Genomic DNA, 19992 nt, shown 5'->3' with positions numbered 1-19992 from the left:
CCACCCAGTCCATTCTGAAGGAGATCAGCCCTGGGATTTCTTTGGAGGGAATGATGCTAAAGCTGGAACTCCAGTACATCGGCCACCTCGTGAGAAGAGTTGACTCATTGGAAAAGATTCTGATGCTGGGAGGGATTGAGGCCAGGAGGAGAAAGGGACGACAGAGGATGAGATGGCTGGATGGCATCACTGACTCGATGGACGTGAGTCTGAGTGAACTCCGGGAGTTGGTGATATACATGGAGGCCTGGCGTGCTGCGATTCATGGGGTCACAAAGAGTCGGACACAACTGAGCGACTGAACTGAACTGATATATAAAACAAGCTTATTTGCTAGACTGGTGAAGGAGTCAAATCCAAACATGTAATGCTGTAAAATATAGGCTTTACAACCATAGATTATTAAAACTGAAATGATGCTTACATATTATAGAGTCCAACCCCATTTGGTCTCCCATGAGGAAACTGAGGTCTCATGTTACTTCCTTCTCAAGGAAACAAGCCTCGAGAGTGATTAAGGCAGAGCTTATGACCATTGCTTTCCACTGGATCATGGTGCAGATTTTTCTCACAGCTGGTCCATTTCATTTACTTAAAAGAGCTTTGCATTTAGCACTCTAAGGGTTCTTTAAATTTTTGAGAAGTGAGAATTCTTTTTAATAGAATGTGGGCTTTGCAGTTTTAGAAATACTAGTTTTTGTAAATATCAAATTCTTCCCTGAACCAGCTCTTTGAAAAGGCTTTGATGTAAAAAGAAAATTCTTTCTAAAATAACTTGTTTGTAACACCAGCAAGGGCACCTCAGGACAATTTATCTTTTCTGTGCTATTCATCTAATATCCTTACATTTAAAATGCTAGTACAAGACAAAAATATTGAAATCAAATGCAACATTGACTTAGAAATTTGACCAGTTAAGTCTTGCTGTTGCCTCTGGTCTTTTTTATACTTTTAGAATGAAATGATTTAAATTTAGAAAAGAAGGATGCCACATGTTGCCTGGAAAGTCAATGATAGTTTTAAATTTAATATCATATGTAATGTGTAGTTAAATATTGAATTGGAAGGATGTGGCTAGTGTCTACCATATATACATACATATTTATAGTCTAAGCCTATGTATACAGGCTCAGACTGCCTCTACATTAAATAATTAGCAGAGACCATCTTCTTTATCAGTATTAGAATAAGAGTAAGAATTTTGAGTTCTAATTGCAGCTCACTTTCTAATTGCTTTGTGGTCTTGTGTGATTTAATTTCTATCTTCAGTTCTTGGTTTCTAGAAAAGTCTGCATGTATGTTTCCTTCCTAACCTAATAAAACAGTGTCATATATATTGGTGTTGATTTAGAAGGGCAATGAATGAGTTATTGATGTACAATATAATATTGACTTATGTTGTCTCATACAGATCATTAGCTGTTTTAGTAAATCAGGAAATAGTGAGTGTACTTTTCCTACCATTTGCATTTATTTTATAGTTTAGGGATTGTACTGACAATCAAGTAAATAGCATATGTTGGTGATTACTTTAAATTCTAGAGTCCCATTGAGATATGTGTGTGTGTGTGCCAAGTCACTTCAGTCATTTTCAACTCTTTGCAAACCTATGGACTGAAACTGGCCAGGCTCCTCTGTCCATGGGATTCTCCAGGCAAGAATACTGAAGTGGGTTACCACGCCTTCCTCCAGGGGATCTTCCCGACCCAGGGACTAAACCCGTGTCTGTTACATCTCCTGCATCAGCAGGAGGGTTCTTTACCAGTAGCACCACCTGGGAAGCCCCCATTGAGATATAAGGAATTATTATTGTTTACTTAGAAAATCTTCCCATCTAGCTGTTGAGACCACACCACTAGCAATCTCTTCCATCAGTAGGCTGAGGTCTTGCAGTTGGTTAGCAGTGCACTGAGGGTGAATCAGAAGGAGAGAGTCCTATTTCATACTCAAATATCCTAAGGGTTGCTGATAACTTAGCCATAGTTTATCTTGACTGACAGATAATATCCTATTCTCCTCATCAGATCAACTCTATGGTCACTTCTTTCTCCTTGAACATAAATCCTAAAATACTGTGTTGGGTTTGAATTCTCGAAGTTCCATCTAGAGTAAATAACTAATACTTTTATTTCCATGCCTACTTAAGAACCAAAAACAAAGGCAAAGTTGGGCTCCTCTAGAAGGAAGGCATCACAATCTATTAGCTGGGAGAATAGCAACCCTTCATCACAAATGGAGGGCTATGAGGAGGGAAAGTAAGATGGCATGTGATCTTTTTATTCTAATTACTGACTCAAAAGAGAAAAGTCTCATCCTAACCCACAACACACAAACGCATGATGGCAAGTCCAAACAAGCATCACCCATGGCACCTAGAAAGTGACCAGAAAAGTTAAGAATTATCTCCAAGAATTCTGAACTGGCTGTGGTCTGTCTCTGTTTCACACTGGAATTGCTCTTCCCTTAATTGGTCATTGTGAGTGTGTGTGCTTAGTCACTCAGTAGTGTCTGACTCTTGTGCAGCCCTGTGCATGGCAGGCTGCCAGGCTCCTCTGTCCATGGAATTCTCTAGGCAAGAATACTGGAGTGGGTAGCCATTCCCTTCTCTAGGGGATCTTCCCAACTCAGGGATTGAACCCAGGTCTCCTGCATTACAAGCAGATTCTTTACTATCTGAGCCACCAGGAAAGATAAATTTGTCATTGATTGATACATAAGGTACCAATCCAATCAGGAATCAAGTCATCACTGTCATTCTACAGACAGATGCTGTGCCTTACCCATTTATCTATAGGTATATCTCACCCATGTTCTCAGTTATCACAGTCTTCCCTGTATTGACTGATGATTTTATTATGCATTACAAGCAATTTTATGTCTGGCAATATATCATAATCCTTTCCATGCTTAACATTTTTAGCCAACACCCTATTCTATCATCATTTGGGAAGTTTAGAATACAGCATATACATATCACTTCCCATTCTCTATGGTATGTTAAACTCTAGTTTTATACTAGCATCAGCTTGTTATGTTTGGCACATTCTGATGAGCCAGCCTGATTATTCTGAATTAATGATGTTTCTTCACTATTCTTAATGAAATCCGGTTGATCACAATCTTCAAAAAGGCAAATAAGAGGTATGAGAAATTACCACCATGTAGGAAGTTGGAAAACTTAAATTCTCTATTTAAGGGGTGAAAGTGAAGTCGCCCAGTCATGTCTTACTCTTAGCAACCCCATGGACTGCAGCCTACCAGGCTCCTCCATCCATGGGATTTTCCAGGCAAGAGTACTGGAGTGGGCAAGGGATTAGTTTGAATTCACTCTCTGAACTCATGACTGACACTTCTGTTGTCCTCTGTATTCTTTAAGGCTCAGTTTCTAATGTGACTCCTTTGTCTCCTTGAACAGCCTTATGGGCATAGAGCACGCTCATATCATCTGAGGAAGCCTGCAGAGCACCTAGAAGACCAGGATGCATAGCCATTGTTGATAATTTCAACTTTAATATTTTGTACTTACAATGAGTTTACAGAAAAACAATTCATGCTGGATTAATAACAACCTTGTATATAAAATTGTCTAATAAGCTCTTCATTAAAATAAAATGACTCAGTTTATCCAGCATATTTCCATTAGAAATGAACAGTTTATAAATTATCTGTAAAGTTTGGTGAGCAATTCCTCAGCATCGAGAATTAGTTAATCTGCATTCAACAAGTGAGCAATTTAACCTCCTTCCCATCCATACAATCAGCAGCAACATCAAATCCAAGGGGAGGAAAGCATAAAACATGTTTGGATATCATAATGAATTCGATTATAATAACACCAAATTAAGCCTATTTTCATTTTGATATTATAAAAAAGCAGCAGGAGGTTTGGCTAGATAACTTGCTTTTACTTTATTAAATTCCTTATGTTACAGTCAGCTGGATTGAGTGCTCCCTGGGAGTAAATTAAGAACATTTGGGCCTTGTCTTTACATTCCAAACAGTGTGGCTTTTACAATTCATTTTACTTGGGTTGCCAGAGGGAAATTAAAAAGAGCTCCCTAGTTCCTTGGCTTGTTTATTGCCTTCTTTATGCAGAAGGGTTTACTCCCACCTTCAGGTCATGAAATATCACACTGTGGCATGAGGCAAACAAGACTGACTTGTCCCAAGAGCACCATCTCTGTTGTCCAGGACAAATGTCACACAAATACGGGAATTGTCCACATCCTGTTCACTTAGGAGTGAACTGAAACCCTAAGCCCTCCCTCCTTTTCGGTCAACACATATTTATGGCTCCATCTCAACAATGCTAATTAATTAAATGTTTGCTTAGTGGACTAAAAGAGCACACATCCCAAAGCTTCAGGCACACACTAAGAGGATTTTAAATTTGGCTATAAAGGGAAAAGGGCACTTCTGAAATGTTAGAATCCTAATTTACAATGGCATACTGGTACAAGAAGGAAAAAAAGGCCCCTAAATAAAACTAAGTCAACTTCAGCAGTCCTCAAACAGTTCATACCACTAACTTGGAGCACATGTCCAACTGCAGCCAAGTCTAATGAAAGCTTGAATACTCAGTTCTCTAATGGCCCTGCCACTTTCCCTTTGCAGCTTCCTGTTTCTCCTTACATTATGGTGTTCAAAATCTATTTTTATAGCAAGTTTATTACATCTCATTTCCTAACAGTTGGCACATTGTCTCACTGCAGCCATGTTATGAAGTCAGCCACACGTTATCCTATCATCAATTGCTGGGGCTGTGAATCTTCTTGTCTATTGTCAGGGATTTGATTTTCTCTAGTAAAATGTGTTTTCCTCTGCAGGCTTCACCAGAGCATTCACAGCAGCTGAAAAGGGAAGGCTGAGAGGCAGGGCTAACCACCGGCCCAAACCCAAACGGAATGCTGTTGGTCCTATGGTGGGGCGAGAAGGGAGGGAGGCCTCCTTCCCCAGACAGGACAGCACGTGTTCACCATGTGTTTCCTCTCAGTGCATGCCATTGGATTTTTTTTTTTTTGCAGGGCCAGTTCTGGACTGAAGATGAGAAAGTGTTACCTTCCAACTCAAGAACAAAGCAATTTTAGAAACCATTGGTCAAACTGTAGAGAAAAGGTTTCCGGTACCCAGGAAGAGAGTTCATTAACTTTTATTGAAATAAGCACAGGAAAAAGCAATGTCCACTTTTTCAGGCCATATTTTACATGTGAGCAGGTGCAGAGGGTTCTGCTATGAAAACATCATCAATATTGACAGACATAAAAAAAATGGTTATGCATTTGGATATGTTATAAATTGATTTGGATATATTCTTATTAGAATATTGATAGACATGAGAAATGTTCATATTATACAATACAGTGTTTGGCATAATTGTAAAGCACTCCTTTTCATATCCCCTCCACTCTCCTGTTATCACTCTGTCATGCTCATTTTACACACTGTAAGCCTTGGTTAAATCCAACTGTCTGTCTAATCCACACCTGAACCTGAGCATCAGAGAACTGTTAAGAAAAAGTACTCAATCTTGCTGAGTGACTTCACCTAAAATTTTCAATATGTGTGTGTGTGTGAATCTATCTATTTATCTATCTGCAGAATCACCCAATCCCCTGGTTTAAATGTATAAATGTTGGTTTAAATGTAAATATATTCATTGATTATATAACACACAAATTGTATCTTCAGTGCTGATTTCCCTCCTGAACTCTATAGATTTATAGAAATAATAAGATTAGTATTAACTGAGCATCTTTTATACATAATGAGAAGTTCACCTGTATTATGACCAAAAGAGAATTATGTCCTCTCCACTTTCCCCCAATTATTCTTTCCCCCATCACTATTCTCAAGAAATGGTACATCATTGTTCCTGCACCTCACTCCAAAAAATCTGCAGTCATTTTTTTTACCACTCTTTGTTCCCCATAGCCTGTGTCCAATCTGCTAACAATAATTGCATTGTTATGCAAAATTACAGTTAACAGCAACCATTCCTTACTAACAGCGTCAGTTCAACTTATAATTTTTTTTGTCTAGAATAGCTTTCAAATGGTCAAGCACTTCTGTTTTTTCCCCCCAAAGGTCACTTTTGCATGGTATACAAAGTGATATTTTTGTAAAGCATAATTCAGGTTATATCACTCATATGACTAAAACCATCCAATGACTTCACACATACTGTAATGTTATACATTGGTATATTGTTAATATATTCATCATCCTATGAGGCATTGTTGTTGTTGTTATTGTTCAGTCGCTAAGTCATGTCTGACTCTTGAGACACCATGGACCATGCTCCTCTGTCCACAGGATTCCCCAGGCAAGAATGCTGGAGTGGGTTGCCATTTCCTTCTCCAGAGGATCTTCCAGACCCAGGGGCTGAACCCATGTCTCCTGCCTTGGCAGTAGTAAAGACCACTGAGCCACCAGGGAAGCCCCATATGAGGCATACTTTTCTGCAGTTTTTTTCAAGATGAATTAATTCTTCCACTCAGCAAATATTTATTGAGTGCCGACAAGGATCCAGGCACTACACTCACCTCTGGAAATACAGGAATGGAGAAGGAAGAAATCTTGTAAGAACTTACACTATTTGCTCTGCTGTCTCACTGCACATTTGTCCTGTTGATAAAAATAATACATGTTCACTACATGAAATTTGGAAGACACAGAAAATCATACAGAAGAAACATAATATACTACATAGTTAGATTAATGTTACTTCCAATGGCCTCTCATGCTTTTCTGTATTTCCTTACTGTATTATTCCTGTGGCCATGGCCTATATTTCTGCATTCCTTAGTACCCAGGTCAGGATAGTCCATCCCAGCTGGGTTTTGGAAATTACTTCAATCCTGAGCTATCTTCCCAATGACTGAGATCATGCCTTATCAAAGTCTTATACTGTCGGGGGGCAAGCTTGTCCTTCTGTCTACCTTTCTAGAGAATCCTTCCTTGATGTATGCATCACATTTAGTATCTAATGGTTACAGAGGATCTATCTCTAACCCTCAATCAAAAAAGCAGGAGAAGCTCCAAACTTTAGGCATGTATCTTATAGTTTTGTTGATTTAACCTCCAGAGTAAGCAAAGGAAAGGGGCTGCTGGTGGTTGTTCTTTTATAAAAACAGCCAGATCAGACATCCTGAGGGACTTCTTGGCTGATTCTAAAACTGCCATCAAGCTCATATGCCATTCATAAATATTAAGAAAGAAAACTCAAGCATAAGCACGAGAACTTCAAATAAAATCAAAAGCCCTGTGAGAATGTAGTTTTACTGCAGGACTACTGCACAGCCTGAAGTCATAAAGAGAAGCACCAGGGAACTGATTAACTAGGACTGTAGTGACAGGAAGCCAGAAAATACGTTTTCCCTTCAAAGGCAGAGAATCTGATGGCCCTGCATGATACAGTGTGATGCCACATGCCTCATGGACACCAATTTAAATCCAAGCAGGGTCAGTTGTCAGAGCAGAAGTCATTTGTGTCCAACAGCATTTTATTAGCACATGCACTATGTTTCAAAGTTCTGAACCCCATTCTTAGCGGGTATGAGTACATCAATAAGAACATGGAAGGGGGATTAACATATACACACTACTATATATAAAACAGATAACCAACAAGTACCTAATTTACAGCACAAGGAACTCTATTCAATATTCTATAATAACCTATATGGGAAAGGATCTGGAAAAGAATGGATATACGTGTGTAAATATATGTGTGTATATATATATATATATATATATATATATATATATATATAAAGTGAATCACTTTGTTGTACACCTGAAACTAACCCAACACTGTAAATCAACTCTACTCAAATATAAAATAAAAATTAAAAATAAATTAATTAAAATAATATTACTCAATTTGTTCTCACTTGGACTCCAAAACAAACCATGTCCACATAACACAAGAAACTAGCAAATAATGAGTAGCAGAGAATCTCAATTTTATAATAATTATAATAATAGCCACAGCAAGGTGTTTTTACACCTTGTATTTATGTACTACTTTACAACTTTTACATTTATGGTTTTGTTATTTCTTTTAGCAACTCAATGAAATTAACTAATTTACAAATTTTTATTGGTTTTATTTTACAAAGGTGAAAAACTGAAGTTCAGATTGCTAAGTAACTTGCACCTTGATTTGTAACCTAACTCAAATCCTAACCATGAAGAGAAGGGAACTAGGACTCTAATGTGGGCCTTCTGATTTCAAGTCTACAATTCTTTCTTAAACAGCATGTTGTCTCTTTTTAAGGGTTTTGTAACAACTCAGTCTTTAGAAAAAGGTAATTTCATCAATTGGACAATTTAGAGAATAAACCATTGTCCAGGTATTTTTTCCCTAGTGCAGAAATACTATGTTCTTTCACAGTAGAGCAATTATGCAGTACTTTTAGAATAATCAGTTGAACATACTATAATTATTCACAGTAGAAAATGTATATCTGTTCTTTCCTCAAGTTGATAATAATAAAGCCAAAAATTAAATAACAGCATATGTTTATTGATTACTTTACATGTGACAGTTTTTATTTTTAAACCTCGTAAGAACTTAGCAAAATGAGCATTATACCCTGTTTTTCAGATAGAAACTCAAGAATATTAAGGTTAAGTACGTTGAACAAGCACAGAGAAAATGTAGCAGAGCTGGGGAAAAATTTCTATTGATCTGATTTCAAAGCTTGTAGTCAATCATTACAATTTCACCAAGAGGATAAGAAGCACACAGCAGAATCACTAAGGAACCTTCTCTGAGAATGGTACAAGGAATACCAGACTTTGAAAACCTGTGTCATTTTTTTTTAAGGACTCACTGGATCAAGAGAAAATATGTAAAATTATTTTCTCAAGTACTCTGCTATTTTTCTAGGGAAAATATCCAATATATATATTTTACAACTAATGTGATGTACTGACATACCAAAGTCAAGTGTAATATCAATTTAACAGCGAATATTCATTAATACTGAATGCAAAATACTGTAAACTCCATGGTCTTAGCAATATGAGGAGTTCAAGATAAAAAAAAAAAAAATGACTAAACAGACATACCTACAGCCTTGGAGAGCCAGTAGAGGAATCGTTGCAAGCTACAATAAAACAGAAATGAAATATTGTACGAGTTGCGAAAGCCATAGTTCTCAAGTTTTAGTGGGGATTGGAAACACCTGGAGGACTTAACAGACCGTTGGATCCCACCCCCTGAGTTTCTGCCTCAGACAGTCTGGGAAGAATCTGAGAATTTGCATTTCTAACAAGTTTCCAGGTGATACTCGTGTTGCTTGATCCTTGGTCTCCTCCCTCCATGGGATTCTCCAGGCCAGAGTACTGGAGTGGGTGGCTATTTCCTTCTCCAGGGGATCTTCCCAACCCAGGGATTGAACCTGGGTCTCCCACATTCCAGGCAGACACTTTAATCCAATTCTAAGAGAGTATAAGAGGGAGATGAGATAAGCCCTCCAAAGCAGAAGTAATACTTCACGGAGGACTCAACTTTTGAACTGCATTTTGACAAAGAAGCAGAATTTCAGATATTGAGAGATAATTGCTTCAGTCTCAAGAAGAGGCATAATCCTTCAGGCTCTTCTTTCTCATTTTAGTGATTTGATTATTCTACTCTTGCAGAATGAATATGAAACCATGTCTCCTTGTTCAACAACTCAGTATACTTTGTTTTCTAGGCTTAAACCAATGTACTGATACCCAGAAAAGAATGAAAAAACAGTTTCAGCACATTTTAAGCCTTTAATTAAATTCTTTCTTTTTTCCATTTTGAATAATTTCATTTTCCTCTGAAACTGTACATTTTGTTTTACATGGCCCTCACCTGACTCTCATATTCTAGGGATGACTAAGAATATGAATGAAGTGTTGATCAAGTTTTATTTTGTAGGTTTGTTTAATTGTAATGGCCAAAATAGTCACAACTTCTCATGTAAGTATGTGTCCTAGTTTTAAACCAAGAGGCAAAAAAGAAAAAAAAAAGAGTTGGAAACATTTCTAAAAGCATTTAAACTGTATGCTGAAGCTGGAGAGTAATCAAGAGATAAAATAATACTAACTTGTGAGAATAATTTTGTTCCCAATTCCCCTATCATTTTACCACCTGGTTCTAAGGAAGTAATTTAAGTTCTCATTGCTCTGAATTTTATATTTGTAAAACAGGATAATATTTGCCAGGAGGCTTAATGATTGAAAATCATTTTGAGATCATTGGGAAAGGACAATAAAACACTATTTCTCTTCTTTGAGTTTTGGTAATCAGATCAGATAAGATCAGTCGCTAAGTCCTGTCCGACTCTTTGCTACCCCGTGAATCTCAGCACGCCAAGCCTCCCTGTCCATCACCAACTCCCAGAGTTCACCCAGACTCACGTCCATTGAGTCAGTGATGCCATCGAGCCATCTCATCCTCTGTCGTCCCCTTCTCCTCCTGCCCCCAATCCCTCCCAGCATCAGAGTCTTTTCCAATGAGTCAACTCTTCGCGTGAGGTGGCCAAAGTACTGGAGTTTCAGCTTAGCATCATTCCTTGAAAAGAAATCCCAGGGCTGATCTCCTTCAGAATGGACTGGGTGGATCTCCTTGCAGTCCAAGGGACTCTCAAGAGTCTTCTCCAACACCACAGTTCAAAAGCATCAATTCTTTGGTGCTCAGCCTTCTTCACAGTCCAACTCTCACATCCATACATGACCACAGGAAAAACCATAGCCTTGACTAGACAGACCTTTGTTGGCAAAGTAATGTCTCTGCTTTTGAACATGCTATCTAGGTTGGTCATAACTTTCCTTCCAAGGAGTAAGCGTCTTTTAATTTCATGGCTGCAGTCACCATCTGCAGTGATTTTGGAGCCCAGAAAAATAAAGTGTGACACTGTTTCCACTGTTTCCCCATCTATTTCCCATGAAGTGGTGGGACTGGATGCCATGATCTTAGTTTTCTGAATATTGAGCTTTAAGCCAACTTTTTCACTCTCCACTTTCACTTTCATCAATAGGTTTTTGAGTTCCTCTTCACTTTGTGCCATAAGGGTGGTGTCATCTGCATATCTGAGGTTATTGATATTTCTCCCGGCAATCTTGATTCCAGCTTGTGTTTCTTCCAGTCCAGCATTTCTCATGATGTACTCTGCAAAGAAGTTAAATAAACAGGGTGACAATATACAGCCTTGACGAACTCCTTTTCCTATTTGGAACCAGTCTGTTGTTCCATGTCCAGTTCTAACTGTTGCTTCCTGACCTGCATACAAATTTCTCAAGAGGCAGATCAGGTGATCTGGTATTCCCATCTCTTTCAGAATTTTCCACAGTTTATTGTGATCCACACAGTCAAAGGCTTTGGTATAGTCATAAAGCAGAAATAGATGTTTTTCTGGAACTCTCTTGCTTTTTCGATGATCCAGCGGATGTTGGCAAATTGATCTCTGGTTCCTCTGCCTTTTCTAAAACCAGCTTGAACATCAGGAAGTTCACAGTTCACATATTGCTGAAGCCTGGCTTAGAGAATTTTGAGCATTGCTTTACTAGCATGTGAGATGAGTGCAATTGTGCGGTAGTTTGAGCATTCTTTGGCACTGCCTTTCTTAGGGATTGGAATGAAAACTGACCTTTTCCAGTCCTGTGGCCACTGCTGAGTTTTCCAAATTTGCTGGCATATTGAGTGCAGCACTTTCACAGCATCATCTTTCAGGATTTGGAATAGCTCCACTGGAATTCCATCACCTCCATGGCTTTGCTCGTAGTGATGCTTTCTAAGGCCCACTTGACTTCACATTCCAGGATGTCTGGCTCTAGGTGAGTGATCACACCATCGTGATTATCTGGGTCATGAAGATCTTTTTTGTACAGTTCTTCTGTGTATTCTTGCCATCTCTTCTTAATATCTTCTGCTTCTGTTAGGTCCATACCATTTCTGTCCTTTATCGAGCTCATCTTTGCATGAAATGTTCCTTTGGTATCTCTGATTTTCTTGAAGAGATCCCTAGTCTTTCCCATTCTGTTGTTTTCCTCTATTTCTTTGCATTGATCGCTGAAGAAGGCTTTCTTATCTCTTCTTGCTATTCTTTGGAACTCTGCATTCAGATGTTTATATCTTTCCTTTTCTCCTTTGCTTTTCGCTTCTCTTCTTTTCACAGCTATTTGTAAGGCCTCCCCAGACAGCCATTTTGCTTTTTTGCATTTCTTTTCTATGGGGATGGTCTTGATCCCTGTCTCCTGTACAATGTCATGAACCTCATTCCATAGTTCATCAGGCAATCTATCTATCAGATCTAGGCTCTTAAATCTATTTCTCACTTCCACTGTATAATCATAAGGAATTTGATTTAGGTCATACCTGAATGGTCTAGTGGTTTTCCCTACTTTCTTCAATTTAAGTCTGAATTTGGCAATAAGGAGTTCATGGTCTGAGCCCAGTCAGCTCCTGGTCTTTTTTTTTGCTGACTCTATAGAGCTTCTCCATCTTTGGCTGCAAAGAATATAATCAATCTGATTTCAGTGTTGACCATCTGGTGATGCCCATGTATAGAGTCTTCTCTTGTGTTGTTGGAAGAGGGTGTTTGTTATGACCAGTGCATTTTCTTGGCAAAACTCTATTAGTCTTTGCCCTGCTTCATTCCGTATTCCAAGGCCAAATTTGCCTGTTACTCCAGGTGTTTCTTGACTTCCTAGTTTTGCATTCCAGTCCCCTATAATGAAAAGGACATCTTTTTGGGGTGTTAGTTCTAAAAGGTCTTTGTAAGTCTTCATAGAACCGTTCAGCTTCAGCTTCTTCAGCGTTACTGGTTGGGGCATAGACTTGGATTACTGTGATATTGAATGGTTTGCCTTGGAAACGAACAGAGATCATTCTATCGTTTTTGAGATTGCATCCAAGTACTGCATTTCGGACTCTTTTGTTGACCATGATGGCCACTCCATTACTCCTGAGGGATTCCTGCCCACAGTAGTAGATATAATGGTCATCTGAGTTAAATTCACCCATTCCAGTCCAGTTCAGTTCACTGATTCCTAGAATGTCAACATTCACTCTTGCCATCTCTTGTTTGACCACTTCCAATTTGCCTTGATTCATGGACCTGACATTCCAGGTTCCTATGCAATATTGCTCTTTACAGCATTGGACCTTGCTTCTATCACCAGTCACATCCACAGCTGGGTATTGTTTTTGCTTTGGCTCCATCCCTTCATTCTTTCTGGAGTTATTTCTCCACTGATCTCCAGTAGCATATTGGGCCCCTACTGACCTGGGGAGTTTCTCTTTCAGTATCCTATCATTTTGCCTTTTCATACTGTTCATGGGGTTCTCAAGGCAAGAATACTGAAGTGGTTTGCCATTCCCTTCTCCAGTGGACCACATTCTGTCAAATCTCTCCACCATGACCCGGCCGTCTTGGGTTGCCCCACGGGCATGGCTTAGTTTCCTTGAGTTAGACAAGGCTGTGGTCCTAGTGTGATTAGATTGACTAGTTTTTTGTGAGTATGGTTTCAGTGTGTTTGCCCTCTGATGCCCTCTTGCAACACCTACCGTCTTATTTGGGTTTCTCTTACCTTGGGCGTGGGGTAATGATCAAAAAAGAGGAATTAATACTCTCTCAGCAACAAATCCTTTTAAACTCATTTTCCTACTACTAAGTTGCTTATTTTCATGATAAATGTATATTAGATCCCAATATTGTCAAGTATGTACAGTCATTTCTACTAATGGTTTTTATTCCATTTATCTTGCAGATGTAATAACTAAGTGGAAGATAATTCAAATGTTTTCAGTCTAGACATGAGAAAACTTTTCCCATAAACAGCCAGGTAGTAAATAATTTAGATTTTGCAGGCCACATAGGAGCATGTGATCACAATGATCATGCTCATGCTCATGAGTCATTGAAAAGTGGGACAAAGTATCACAACTAATCATTATCATTTTTCATTTCCATCCCCCAAAGCATCAGCATCTCTTCCCTCTTTTTTTACTTACTCAGATTTAGTCAGTAATAAAAATTGAGGTAGAATTCACTGATCTTAGTTTTTTTTGTTATAAAATGGATTGCTTTCAAAAATAATACTGTTGTTTTCAAGTTCTATTTGATTTCCCCAAAATAATTTATTAAATCAAGCTGGTTGATTTCAGTATCCCAAATGTAAGCCATCCTGTTTCATTCACATTTTCTATTTTGTTTTGCCTGCTGCTTTACTACTTGTGTTTCCTCATGAGCCTTTACAGAAAATAATACTATTCCTTCAGTTGTGCAAATTGAAAACCTATTTTTAAGGAGCTGTGTTCCAGCCATCTTGATTATCCTACTTTCCATTCCCCTCTTCATTTATTTAAAAAGAAAAGACTATATATAAGCCCCCATCTCTCTCCTCAGTGTAGTTGTGGAAGCCTGTTGTATTCTTATTAACACTTTTACACACATTTCATTTTGTTTCCTTATTGCAGCGATAGTTTACCTTCCTGTTTGCTTTTCTGTTTAGAGTTCATTTAAGAAGTTTTGTCTAAAGTGCTTTATATAAAGATTCCTAATTAGGTCTCCTTTTAAAATGATTTAAAGTGGAAATTGAGAGTTTCACAATTTAAGTTGCAATAATTTACAAAAGTTGTTTAAAGATTTTTGCTACTTTGTGGTTATAATTAAGGTTTTTAAGATTAAGAGCTTCTTTTAACTGAGATGGACTTTTACACAAAGATCCTCAAAACTTTGTAAATATCAATAAAACATTTCTTATTTTAGTCTAATATATAAGTAATATATTTTATGCTATAGAAAATGGAAAAGATACTCATTTTTAATATTTGACCATAATTTCACAATTTAATATGAGGTTCTTCCCCCGCCCCATTTCTACAGTGTGCACTTCAGAAATCAGCCTATCAGTCCTAGACACATGAGTCACACTGTCATGTTTCCCTTCAGTTCATAATTGGAAATCAATCAGTCACAGAAATGTCTTCATAGCACTATGATTTAGCCTTATGTCCTCAGCTTTTATTGAGGGCTGACATAATAAAGGGCTCTGTGAAGAAACTCTTTGGATAAAACTGCTGCTAAAGACACCCCCCATTACATTGTTCAATGTTGCTATAACAATTATCCAATTTATGTTTTCCTAGTTTCCAAACAAGCAAGAGATTTCCCCTTTTGATGATTTTATTTGGTCTTTTTCATTTTACATAATTTAAAAAGCTGCTGCTGCTGCTGCTGCTAAGTCACTTCAGTCGTGTTTGACTCTGTGCGACCCCATAGACGGCAGCCCACCAGGCTCCCCCGTCCCTGGGATTCTCCAGGCAAGAACACTGGAGTGGGTTGCCATTTCCTTCTCCAATGCATGAAAGTGAAAAGCGAAAGTGAAGTCTCTTAGTCATGTCCGACTCTTCGCCACCCCATGGACTGCAGCCCTCCGGGCTCCTCCGTCCATGGGATTTTCCAGGCAAGAGTACTGGAGTGGGATGCCATTGCCTTCTCCGAATTCAAAAAGAGTTGTAAACTAATAAACAAATTCAATAAGGTTGCAGGGTACAAAAACAATATACAAAAGTCAGTTGAATTTCTATACACTAACAGTGAACAGCTCAAGATGGAAATTAAAAAAACATTTCTGGGTAAATTGCCTATCTCTAAGTGACTTAGTTCTTCTTCTGGATTTTTAGCTCATTCTTTCCTCTGAAATATATTCCTTTGTCACCTCATTTTGTCTAAATTGCTATTTGTATTTCTATGCATGTGGTAGGTTGATTAGGTTTCTCAACCTTAACAGAGAAAAACAAATATCATATGATATCATTTATATGTGGACCCTAAACAAACACACAAATGAACTAACTTACAAAACAGAAACATACCCACAGACTTAGAAAATAAACTTAGAGAACAAACCAAAGGGGAAAGGTGAGGGGGAGGAAAACCTAGGAGGTTGGGATTAACATATACATACTACTATATATAAAATATGTAAACAACAGGACCTACTATATAGCACAGGGAACTATAATCAGTGTTTTGTAATAACCTTTCATGGAAAATAATCTGCTGTAACTCAAAACTAACATAACATTGTAAATTAATTATGCTTCAATTTTGAAAATAGAAGAAAAAAAGAAAACATTCCTATTTCCAACAGCATGGGGGAAAAAAAAAATGAAATGCTCAGATTGTTAACCAAAAAAGTAAAGGACTTGTGCATTGAAAACTACCAAACATATCTAAATTCATCCAACTCAGAGAAGCAGAAAGCAGAATGGTGGTTGTGTAACCCAGCAGGACCCAAGGGGACCTTCCTGGAACAGTCTCCCTTCCCCTATATCCTCTGCTGTAGCTCCTCTTTGATGTACTGGATAATAGTATTTCATGCAGATTTCCTGAGTTTTTCAGATGCTAAAATCCACCACCCAAAGGAATAAATGAACTACTTGATGATCACGAGCATGTACCCCAGATCTTCTGGCACTTAAGGATTGATAATGTTAGCACCTGTGACACTACCTTGTTACCTCAACATCAACCAATCAGAACTGTGCACAAGGTGATCACATACCCTGGGATGGCCTTGCTTCAAGTTGCCTTGAAAAAAATGCTTTGCTGAAACTCTTTGGGGGAGTTAGGGGAGTCCCATGTTTTTTGAGCACGAGCCACTCAATTTTCCTTCCATGGCCCTGCAACAAAACTTTTTCTGTTCCAAACTCCAGTGTTTTGGTTTGTTGGCCTCACTGTGCGTCAGGCATAGAAACTGGCATTTGGTAACACTTGATAGTGTCTACAGGAAGGGGAAACAGAACACTGTTAAATAGTATAGAGTTTCAGTCATGTGAGAAGGAAGAGTTCGGGAGACCTACTGTACAACACTGTGCTTACAGTTACCAACAGAGTAGTTGAACAAAAATTTGTTGAGAGAGTAAATCTCATGCTAGCCATATTTTTACCACCAATAAATAAATTAAAAACCTACAAAATTTCTGGAGAAGAACATAAGAGAAAAATCTTTGTGAATGTCATCAAAATTTTGTACTTCTACTCTTTGAAAGCTATCATTAAAGTGTTTAAAAGATAAGCTGCCAACTGGGAGAAAATATTTGCAAATTATATATCTAATAAAAAAAATCTGTACCCTGAATGTATAAATGACTCTTAAAAGGTAAGAAAAATGGACAAAATATTTGAATAGTCTACAATACAAGATATAAGGTCTGAATGGACAGTACACCACAGAAAATACATGACTTAAGCACATAAATATATATTCAGTATCATTAGTCATTAAGACAATGAGATGCCACAACATACTGATTAGAATTTCTTTTTTTAAAACATTTAAGACAGTGCTTTATTTTTTTTCTTTTAGCTTTCAATTTATTTTTTAATTGAAGAATAATTGCTTTACAGAATTGTGTAGGTTTCTGTCAGACATCAACTTTTTTTTTAATATTACTGCATTTTTATTACTCTAATTCTCTGATATTTCTTCATTATTGTGGTGGTGGAAATAAAAAAGAAAATTTCTCCATGCACAAACAGTGTCCACTGACAGAAAATGATGCAGGAAGGATGTCTTTCTTTTGGCAACATTTCTAAATATGCTCGCCAGCTAAAGTCAGCTGGCAGTGTAATTTCAAAGCGAATTCCAGTGTCTGAGATGGTCCATCATATGTCAAGAAGCATATTGGGGAGGAACCCTTTCCTTCCCTGGTGGTTAGCCCTGGCTCAGGAACCTGAGGGGAAAAGTTGCCCAGGTTCTAAGATACCTTGACTCCTGCTCCGGGCCAAGAAATGCACACCAGGTAGATGGGGAGGAAGCTATAGGCCTGGGATTCCCGCTGTTACCCTGGGATCCAGATGCATCCTAGAGTGCCAGTTGTCCAAGAATTTCTGAAATTAAAAAAATGTTATCATACGAAGTGATGATGAGACTGTGAAGTAACTAGAACTCTCAAGTGCCATTGATCAGAATATAAAATGTCACATGCACTTTTGAAAACAATGAGTAGTTCGTAAAATATTTAAATACACACATATCACTTGACCTGGTAATCCCAGTCCTTGTCTTTACCTGCTGCTGCTGCTGCTGCTAAGTCGCTTCAGTCGTGTCCGACTCTGTGCAACCCCATAGACAGCAGCCCACCAGGCTTCTCCGTCCCTGGGATTCTCCAGGCAAGAACACTGGAGTGGGCTGCCATTTCCTTCTCCAATGCATGAAAGTGAAAAGTGAAAGTGAAGTCGCTCATTCGTGTCCAACTCCTAGCAACCCCATAGACTGCAGCCCCCTAGGCCCTTCCATCCATGGGATTTTCCAGGCAAGAGTACTGGAGTGGGGTGCCATTGCCTTCTCCTTGTATTTACCTAAGAGAAAGGAAAGAATGTGCCCATACAAAGTCTGGTATCTTATTCAGAACAACTTTATTAACAATTTATTTACCACAGACATATTAATACGTCTTTTGTTACCTCAATGTTATAGACTGGTGTGTTTCAATAGTCACTTACATAACAAGTTGCTGGCTACAGGCATTAATTTCTGCAAAAACCTCTCAGTCAACAATGTATTCAGTTCAGTCCAGTCGCTCAGTCGTGTCTGACTCTTTGCGACCCCATGAATCGCAGCACGCCAGGCCTCCCTGTCCATCACCAACTCCAGGAGTTCACTCAAACTCACATCCATTGAGTCGGTGATGCCATCCAACCATCTCATCCTCTGTCGTCCCCTTCTCCTCCTGCCTCCGATCCCTCCTAGAATCAGTCTTTTCCAATGAGTCAACTCTTCGCGTGAGGTGGCCCAAGAATTGGGAGTTTCAGCTTTAGCATCAGTCCTTCCAATGAACACCCAGGACTGATCTCCTTTAGGATGGACTGATTGGATCTCCTTGCAGTCCAAGGGACTCTCAAGAGTCTTCTCCAACACCACAGTTCAAAAGCATCAATTCTTCGGCCCTCAGCTTTCTTCACAGTCCAACTCTCACATCCACACATGACCACTGGAAAAACCATAGCCTTGACTAGATGGACCATTGTTGGCAAAGTAATGTCTCTGTTTGTTAATATGCTGTCTAGGTTGGTCATAACTTTCCTTCCAAGGAGTAAGCATGTCTTAATTCCATGGCTGCAGTCACCATCTGCAGTGATTTTGGAGCCCCAAAAAATAAAGTCAGCCTCTGTTTCCACTGTTTCCCCATCTATTTGCCATAAACTGATGGGACCAGATGCCATGATCTTAGTTTTCTGAATGTTGAGATTTAAGCCAACTTTTTCACTCTCCTCTTTCACTTTCATCAAGAGGCTCTAGTTCTTCACTTTCTGCCATAAGGGTGGTGTCATCTGCATATCTGAGATTATTGATATTTCTCCCGGCAAGAAATAACCCTAATTGCCAACATCCGGTGGATCATCGAAAAAGTAAGAGAGTTCCAGAAAAACATCTATTTCTGCTTTATTATCTATGCCAAAGCCTTTGATTGTGTGGATCACAATAAACTGTGGAAAATTCTGAAAGAGATGGGAATAGCAGACCACCTGACCTGCCTCTTGAGAAACCTGTATGCAGCTCAGGAAGCAACAGTTAGAACTAGACGTGGAACAACAGACTGCCTCCAAATAGGAAAAGGAGTACGTCACGGCTGTATATTGTCACCCTGCTTATTTAACTTCTATTAAAAGTACATCATGAGAAATGCTGGGCTGGAAGAAGCACAAGCCGGAATTAAGATTGCCAGGAGAAATATCAATAACCTCAGATATGCAGATGACACCACCCTTATGGCAGAAATGATCTGAGTTATGCTTAAAAAGGAGTTACTGAGGCAGCATTCTCTAAGGTAAAGAAAAGATATGAGGATAGGAATTCAGTGAAGATGCATTTAATAGGGGTCCTGTGAGAATTCATGAAAGACTGGGTTGGTATATTCTCTATGGGAATTATCTTGCTCGGTACTGTTGGTTTACCTAAGAGAATATTCCCCTTTCCCCTACACAAAAACTGGAAACTTAT

The 19992-nt window shown here is 38.6% G+C and overlaps 1 long non-coding RNA gene across 3 annotated transcripts in view; it reads right to left on the bottom strand.

The window, feature by feature from the left end:
* The window catches only part of LOC129659365 (uncharacterized), a 97487-nt gene extending 88245 nt beyond the window's left edge, over positions 1-9242 (bottom strand). For all 3 annotated transcript variants that reach the window (XR_008718029.1, XR_008718028.1, XR_008718030.1), the window contains exons 1-2: positions 9076-9242; positions 6543-6624 (exon numbers count right to left, since the gene is read on the bottom strand). This is a non-coding gene — a long non-coding RNA (uncharacterized LOC129659365). The remainder of the gene's footprint in view (positions 1-6542; positions 6625-9075) is intronic.
* Positions 9243-19992: the final 10750 nt, after the last annotated feature.

This window comes from Bubalus kerabau, chromosome 8, assembly GCF_029407905.1.
Source record: "Bubalus kerabau isolate K-KA32 ecotype Philippines breed swamp buffalo chromosome 8, PCC_UOA_SB_1v2, whole genome shotgun sequence".
NCBI lineage: Eukaryota > Metazoa > Chordata > Mammalia > Artiodactyla > Bovidae > Bubalus > Bubalus kerabau.
The sequence above is the reverse complement of the archived record's forward strand: the minus strand, read 5'-3'. Positions and strand labels throughout refer to the sequence as shown.